Source organism: Charadrius vociferus, unplaced genomic scaffold (genome assembly GCF_000708025.1).
Source record: "Charadrius vociferus isolate BGI_N301 unplaced genomic scaffold, ASM70802v2 scaffold323, whole genome shotgun sequence".
In the NCBI taxonomy this organism is placed as follows: domain Eukaryota; kingdom Metazoa; phylum Chordata; class Aves; order Charadriiformes; family Charadriidae; genus Charadrius; species Charadrius vociferus.
In genome coordinates, this window is record NW_009647692.1 from 2,224,812 (window position 1) to 2,233,444 (window position 8,633).

Consider the following 8,633-nt stretch of genomic DNA (forward strand, 5'->3'; position numbering starts at 1 on the left):
AGAAAGAATGTGGGGATGGCGATTTTCCAGGGGATGGTGATTTTCCAGGGGTCAAACCTGCTGGAAATCTCAGCTGTGGGGGCAGGGAGGAAGAACTTGGGCTTTAGGATAACTTATCGCTTTCACTACTAAAGTGGCTCTTCTTTTTTTTCTTTCCCCCCCCACCAGAGGCGGTTTTTCCCCCTTGCTGCCCCAAGCCTATTAATATCACAGCCTCCAGCTCCTTGTCTGTAGCAGACGCGGCTCGCAGCCGACTCCGCTCTTGTCCCTCTCACTGAGGGCTTTGTTTACGTGGGAGTTAGGATTGCGCGGGCGCCAGTGCCCTTCCCCATTGTGCAGCTTTGTTCTCAGGCACTCTCCAGCACCTGGGGTGGTTGTGCTTCATCGCAAGCTGTGTTTCAAGGAGTGCCTGCCTGACAATGCGAGATAAAAGGAAAATAGTCTCTCGTTGAATTATTCCCCTGAATAAAGGGGGCTCTGCAGAAAATGAAGCATTGATCCTATCAACTCTAGGATGCAGCACCCTCAGTTAGATCTCTTACACACATCACACACACCTGCATCAATGGAAGGAAAAGAGGCATTTGAAGATCCATCCTTTAAAAAGAAATTGAGTCAGTTTAGTGCTTGCTGAAGTGGAGTAAGTTGCCTGGTTCCAGCTGTCATTTGTTGGGGATCGGGGCCCTGCAGAGGTTCCCAGCTGGCCCGGCCACTCTGTTTAGTCCTCCTCTTCTGCACTCTTCTTTCCAGGTTTAACTGCACTCTCCACCCGTGGAGTGAATGTTTGTTTTTATAGGACTAGATTAATCTCACTAAATTTTAGGCACTTAAAAATTAAGGATTTAGTCTAAGTTAAGCAGCAGCAGGCGTAGGCAGAAGGAGATGCTTTCTGGGGGTGATTTATCCCATCCCAAGAATTTCAGTGGACTGAAAAATCCCCTGTGTCCTTTTCTCCCCGCTCTGTTGGAAAGGCATATATTTTTATGTAGGCACTGAACCTCTACCGGCCTAAAGGTCAGGCAAAGGAGGAACCTACTGCATCCTATCCAGCTTTCCCAGTACGACAGCTAAGCCCAGACCCAACAATAAGTTTACTGGTCATTGAATAGTGGGAGACTGGAAATCCCCTCTCACTCCTGGATGTTGCCTGATGTGTCTTGCTAGTTCATATGATCTTCATTTTCCGGTCCCTGCAGTTCTGGTCAGAGTTTCTTGCGTGGATCCAGCTATGATTGTGTCCCAGAAGTAGGTCTGAAGTAGTGAAACCACGTCCAGTGCTAACCTGGAACGACCACGCTCAGTCCAGCTGAGATCTGAAGGAGGGTGAGAAGCAAACGGTGAATGCTAATGCAGTTGCATCGTCCTGCCATGGGGGCAGTATCTGCTTCAGACTTGTCCTCTGTCTCCCTCTTATATGTAAACTGTTAAAACATTTGTCCCTTCAATTTAGATGGCCACTTTGAATTTTCTTTCGGCTAGAAGTCAGGTCGCTGTCAGCCAGGGACCAATTAAGCAAAGTCTTCCCTTGTAGGGATGCAGCGGCTGTTTGGGTGTGATAGATGATGATGGTTTTGTTCATTCACGTGAATAAGACTCCAGAAGGGTCTCATGGCGGAAACCTATTGTAGTTTTTCTCTGTGGAGTGAGAGAGCTTTGCTGCTTCTTGTTCCCATAGAGGAGATGGTGAGAAGAGCCCCGTGCAGCAACGTCACTGCTTTACTTTGCGGGAAATAGAAGGTCCCAACGCAGCTGGCGGGGTCTTGAGGAAAGATCATGGCTGAAACAAAAATAAATAAATGGAAACTGCTGCCTTGCATGACACGTGGAACCGAATGTTTTCTAACACAGTTGCATGCAAATATTCCTTCTGCTTTTCCCAATTACGTGTCAGAGATTTGAGACAATTTTTTCCATTGCTGACTTTTAATTACTGTCTTCGTCGAGGATGCTGTACAAAGCTTACACATAGTCTTGTGTCTTCTACAAAATGTCTTCTCCCGGCAAGAAGAGAACACGCGGTACAGAAATGTTTCTGCAGCAATGGAGACAATTGGGATTTCAGAGAGCAGTGAGGTTTTTTCTGGGAAGTTGTTTGGGTTTTGGTTTTGTTTTTTTTCTCCTGTGAAATACTGGATTCGTTTCAATTTACAGGGGGGGAGCAGAGGGGGACTGTGACAGACATTACGTGCCAGCAGATCTGTTGCTGGTCTTGTTCATTATCATTATGTAAAACTAGCCTGAGGGTTTAGGTGTAGAGGGAAAGGTCCAGCTGCCAAAACCAGCCTGTAACCTATAACTTGGATGATGAGCTCAAGGTCAACCTCGTTTTTAGCTGAAGCTGGTGTTCGGTTCTGGAAGTTGACTCTTCACGTGCTGGCTCTTCGCTGCCCCCGTGTCACTGCTTTGCAAGCGGGGAGGCGTATCGCTGTAAGACACCTGATATCGGGCGGGTTTGAGGATTCTCTCGGCCCCATTGCCTGTCAGGGGTGACAAGAAACTGCACGAGAGAGCTGTACAAGGTTTCCCTCTGCCCCTGATTAAGCTGTCTTTGTTTATAGTCCGGACCGACGGGCGAGGGAGAGACCTGGGGAAAAGGTGTGATGCTCTGTGGTGGGGACGGTGCTCCGCGTGTGGGGCACCGGGGCTGCGTTTCATCCGTACCCCTTTTGTCTTCACCGTTGCGTTTCAGCAGGGGGTGGAGAGGTGGAAATGACATTTCATTCCTCTCCTGTGAGTGTGTGCGCGCGCCTGTGCTGAGCCCGCTGACCCCCCTGAAAATTGAAATAATGATAATGCGCGTCTCCTGACTGCATCAAAGTATCAGCACATCAAAAGCCAGGAGGCATGAAATGCAAATGATAAAGTGAAAGCAGATGGATTGTGCATGATCGCCTGATGCCCAATGAATTTTAAAAGGTGCTGGTTCACATGGGGAGAGGGGCTGAAATAAACACGTTATCCCTGCAATTTTTTTTTTGTTCTTGCCGCTCACTCCTGACAATATTTTTTCACACTTCAGCGAGCAGCCACTCCATCTCTCTCCCTCCCTCTCCTTCTCTTTCTCTCCCTCTCTCTCTCTTTCGCTGTCTACCTCACACACGTCTCGGGTCATGTCGCCGCAGCTCCGGTGGAAATAATAAGATATAAACCACGAGGTTGTTATTTGCATAGAAATAGCATGGAGCCCCAGGCAGCATGGGAGAAGGACACAGAGATCATTTGTCTAAAATTTTAATGAAAACTTTTGCTGAGGCAGAGATTTTTATATTTTTTTTTAACTTTCCCTGCCTCCCCTGTGTTCCGCCCCTGTACCTTCCTCCACCTCCCTCGACTCCCTTTCCTCATCATAAGCTAAACACGGTGTGATTTCACATGAGATAGGTGACGTGCGGCTGCCGTGCGCTAACAGGTTAATTTCCATTGGTTTTCTTGTTAATAGAAGTAAGACCGAAGAGCCCAGCGCTCCCAATTTATGCATTGCTTATATGGTTCAAGCTTCCAGGGCCACATTTCATTTCAGTCCTCACAAGGATGTTCCCAAGTCTGTTGCTGACTTATTTTTAATTAGTTTGTGCCTCCTTGTCTTTTGTGTTTAATAGAAATCCTGTCTTTAAGACTGTTTTGTTAATGTAAACAAATAGTGGCCTTCAGTCACATTTTCGCTACAGATACGTGTTCTAGACTTTTTCTAAGGGAAACCAGATTTAGCAGAGATTTTCAGGAACCGCCACTAATTTGGTACACCTCAATTCATTATATAGATGTTCAACCTGGTATCTCAAACAGTTCATTTTCTGAGTGATGATGAAGAGCTGTCCCATACACTGCACTTCACAGTAGGACATCTGAAATGGTTATCGCTTTTGAGGTGAAGGGAAGAATCCAACTTGCTGACTGTTCTGTTTCCTCTCCTTCCTATGTAGCTGCATTTTCCCCCAAACTCTCCAGGCTTGGCCTGCCTGAATGGTTCATCCCACCCTCAACCTGTCCTCCACTGTCCTCTTCCCTGAGGCCCCATGGCACCATGTTGTTGGCCTGCTTTGTCAAGATCATCCAAGTGTGCCAAGCGTGAGCTTGACAAACAGAATCATAGAGTCATAGAATGGTTTGGGTTGGAAGGGACCTTGAAGATCATCTCGTTCCAACTCCCCTGCCCTGGGCAGGGACACCTCCCACCAGCCCAGGTTGCTCCAAGCCCCGTCCAACCTGGCCTTGAACACCTCCAGGGATGGGGCAGCCACAGCTTCTCGGGGCAACCTGCCCCAGGGGCTCACCACCCTCACAGGGAAACATTTCTTCCTGATATCTCATCTAAAACTCCCCTTTTCCAGCTTGAAGCCATTCCCCCTCATCCTATCACCCCATGCCCCTGTAAAAAGTCCCTCTCCAGCTCTCCTGGAGCCCCTTTAGGCACTGGAAGGGGCTCTGAGGTCTCCCCGGAGCCTTCTCTTCTCCAGGCTGAACCCCCCCAACTCTCCCAGCCTGTCCTCCCAGCAGAGGGGCTCCAGCCCTCAGAGCATCTTTGTGGCGTCCTCTGGACCCACTCCAACAGGTCCATGGCTTTCCTATGTTGGGGGCTCCAGAGCTGGATGCAGTGCTCCCGGTGGGGTCTCACCAGAGCAGGAGTATGTGTTCATGTGGGGAAAGAGACAGTGAAGAGTCAGAAGCCACTAAAATATGAAATGCTGCTAGGACAGGTCAAACCCAGAACTCTGGGCTTCGTTTCCCAGTCTGCAGCCAACTGCCTGCCTGCTGAGGTCTGAGATTTTTGACCAGAACGGGTGTAATGGCAGTTACCTGCGGACAACTTGGTCTTGAAACCTTAGTTCATTGGTATTTGCAGTGTGTTTTGAGCTCATCAGGTGGAAGACACCTGCAGCAGGGGTGCATTGGCAGGGTGGGCAACCCCATCCTCAGAATTTCTTTCTGTGGAAGTCTTCGCCTGCAAAATGATCTTAGTTTAAACGACGGTCTGCTTCTGTAACCTATTCTAGACCTGAAAGAGCTCAGGAACGAATTTACCAGGTCAGTAATGTGGTATTTCTCACACTGTGAATTGGTGGGTTTTTTAGGGGGGAGAAGACATTTTTGAAGAACAGCTTCAAGAGGGGTGTTTGTGAGATGAACTGATTAGCGGAAACTTGATGGCTTGCTAATGCGATATGTAAATATCTAAGAAACTTCTAAACCTACTACCAGCAAACGTCCCATGACCTTTCCTGAGTACATCTTTCATTAATGCAGACACTGCTTGTGCACGGCAGAGCCGTTAACATGAGAGGTGCCATACTGTGTCAAGATAGCGTAGTGTATGTGTCAATCACGTGACTGTGGATGAGTCCCCGAGGACTTGTTGATACAACAGACCATAATTGCTGCAAGGATCGTTTTTGACAATCTGCATTTAAAACCCAACAGCCCAACAGGCCCTTTGCATGGGGCCAGAAGAGAATATCCTTGTATTGTAAAGTCAGCCCTGAACGGTACTGGCCGGTGAAGCCAGGACGGAGATCGGCGTGGCTGCGTTTGTGGCGATGGGTGGTTTCGCTGGTGTAGGTCCGGGGCAGGATTGTGGCTGAACCCTGGGAGCATCTGCGCTGCAGAGCAGCGTATATGGGAGTGAGCTTGAAACTGGCTCACTTGGGTGGGGGTTACCCCCCGCTGTTAGTTGCTCCGTGAGACAAGTTTGTTTTGAGGCACGTCAATGTGGCTCTCTGATGTTGGTCGCTCTTCGTGTCTCCTGCCTGATGCGCGGACGTACCCCACCGGCTCGTTGGGACGTCCTCTGCTGCCTGTGCTGGAGCAGCCTGGCACTGATCCGGGGTTAGCAGGTCTCGGCTGAGGGGAGCTGCAGAACTTGTTGGGTGCCATGGGACTGGAATAATGGGGTGAGACAACGGGTCAGGGCTGGGGAGGAACAGGCGGAGCTGCTGGGGGTGGTGTGCCCACGCGAGAGGCTGCTGGGTCCGGTCTGAGCTCACAGGAGAGCTCCGGGGTGAGGAACAGAAGCTTACGCAGTCTGTCAGTCTGTCTTCTGTGAGGGATCACTCTTCAGCATTGCGAGCAGTAATATTTACCCTTCAGTTCCACAATACAGAAAAATAAATAAATGCCGCCTGAGACTGATGCTCTTTGGGGGTTTTACAGTAAAACAGAGAATGTGGAAAGCTCTTTCTTTGAGATTCAAGGCAGGGATAGCTCAGGATCTGCTCAAGATGACTCCAGTCTTGGGATTAGATCAAAGCAATCGTGTGAGAGCAATCATGTGAGTTAGAACAGCAAGTGCCATCCCTGTCATTCAAAGAAGCATTATAATTATTAATGCATGATATGAATCTTTCTGTAGTGGCACAGCAAGACTATTAGGAAGATACGTATGGGTGCCGGGTGTTTGAGAATGCTAATCACAGAGGGGCTAGGAAATGTCAGACAGAAAGTGACACTTCCCCAGCATCAACCGTCAGCCGGTTCCTCTGGTGGACGTCCCCAAGGTTACCCCGCTCTTGGCTCCAGCGGTGGGGAAGCAGGAGGGGCGGCTCTGCTGTGCCCTGGGGGGGTTCCGGCAGATGTGGTGAGAGCCAGGGTGGTTTCACGGGTGGAGGTTGGTTTCTTCAGCTCTCCTAGAGCCTTGGCAGAACCTCGGTGCTTTGGAGGGCTCCCTGGCACAGGTCACCATCGCTCACACCCTGACAGAGCCAGTCTGGTTTGAGCGCCAAGGTCAGAGTAGAGCTCTTGTAAGAGTCAGTCTCAGTTTAGCAATATTTGGCGGTAGGAAGAGAGCAGAATTCTTGTCTTCCAGTGCCAGTGAGAGGCATTAGCTGCTGGGAGTGTCTGGCTGGTGGTGGTCCTGGTAACACAACGGTCTTTGCTCTGCATAGAGAAATTAATGTAAGCAGGATGGATGCCCAGACTTCAGATGAGCGCAAATAAACAAACACCACCCTCCATTTCTGCATTTTATTTTTAATTGCCTTTCTTTAAGTGGCGATATTTGTGTATTGTTCCCATTAGAGACAATTTACGTTCCAGGCATTGCATTATCAGTCCCTTTATGTTTGCTTAGGGAAGAAAGTCTAATAGATTTCTGTTGACTTTTTTTTTCTCCCTCCTTCTATCATTTTTAATATGGATCTTGATCAGTTTGTTTCTGTGGATGGTGCCTGTGCTGCGGGAGCTGTGTGCGTGTTTGTTCCCACTAAAGAGGAGTTCAGCATGATGGCCCGAATTCTGCCTGTCTAAATCTCTCCCCGTACATTCCAGGGAAACTCCTGTGCACTCTAAGCCCTGTATATGTTTCACGTAACCGGGACTGTATCCTGGTGATCCTGCAGGGTATCTTATTACTGGAGCGTTGACTCTGGTACCTGACGTTCCACCAGAGCTGAACAGAAGGCGACGCTTTTCAAACATGTCCTGTAATAACGGGTCCTGACCTCCCCTCTCTTGGGGTGTCCCTGGGAGGGTACCAGGGCGACCTGCCGGCGGGTCTTCTCTGCGGTGAACTGCAGAGATAGTGTCTGCCATTCTGGACACGGGAGTGGAAACTCTAGGAATGGCATTGGGGAATTGTCACTTATCTCATGGTGAAGCCTAAACCCACCCTGCAAAGTGAGCAAAGTCTCACTGTCCCGGTGAAAGAGGTACCTGCGGGGCAGCCTGTCCCCTTGGATGGGCCCTGAATAAAAGGGTTCTGTTGGGATCCAGAAGGCGACCAAGGGAATGACCAAACCAAGATCTTTAAGTATGATGGAGACAATCATTAATGTTGTACCTAGGGCTACTGTCTGGATTGGGGAACCCCTAGCTGAGACAGATGGGATTTATGTGTTTGCACCATGTAGAATAGGGGGCTGTCATTTTAGTTTGCAAAGTATATTGAGTCCTTTTGATTTACCACTGACTGATGGAGTGACCTTGAGCAAAACATGCAGTCTCCCTACCCTGAAAGGAGAGGTAGGCAAGAATTTTTTGACAAGACATTTTTCATTTGAAAATGCCGGTTCACTGAAACTGGAACTCTTCAGGAAAAAGTATCAGATTTGATGAATTTCTCATTTGGAATTTTTTTGGTCAAATGAAAAGTTCTTCCTCCCCACCCCCCCAACTGACTTTTGTTTCCAAAGTAATTTTTACTTTCAGTACCTTCAACAAATATTTCAGAAGCCAAAATCAACCATCTTGACCCTGTCTGATCTTTGTTCAGACCCTGAGATTGCAAAATTTGATTTTCCTGTTGCAATCCAGAAATTTTCAAAGCTCCTCATCAATTATTGCAAGATGGAAAAACTGTTTCTTCCCAATATCGTTTCACGTTCCCATCTGCAAACAGAGAGAATAGCTCCTCTGTATCCGACCAGCTGTGGAGCCCCGCACCCTTTGTGTCGGTACGGTGCTTCGGGATCGTCGGCAGAAGGTGGTGTAGACAGGCCAGCTGCGGTTGCAGCGTCCACCTGGATGTGTCTTCCCCTGCTGCCAGAGGTGAAGTGCAATTGCTTTTTCCCCTTCCCCCTCTGATCTCGCCAAATTAAAGCAAGAAAAAGACTCCACCAGCAAGACCTGCTCCTGGATTTGCAGTCAGTAGCCATCTCCAATAACCATCAGGCTGTCAGCTTCCCCCCCACCTCCCCCTACCT

General features: G+C 48.8%; 1 protein-coding gene across 3 annotated transcripts in view; it reads left to right on the plus strand.

The window, feature by feature from the left end:
* ACACA (acetyl-CoA carboxylase alpha) overlaps nucleotides 1-8,633 on the plus strand; it is a 134,288-nt gene that overhangs the window by 85,097 nt on the left and 40,558 nt on the right. The gene's annotated exons all lie outside the window — the stretch shown is intronic.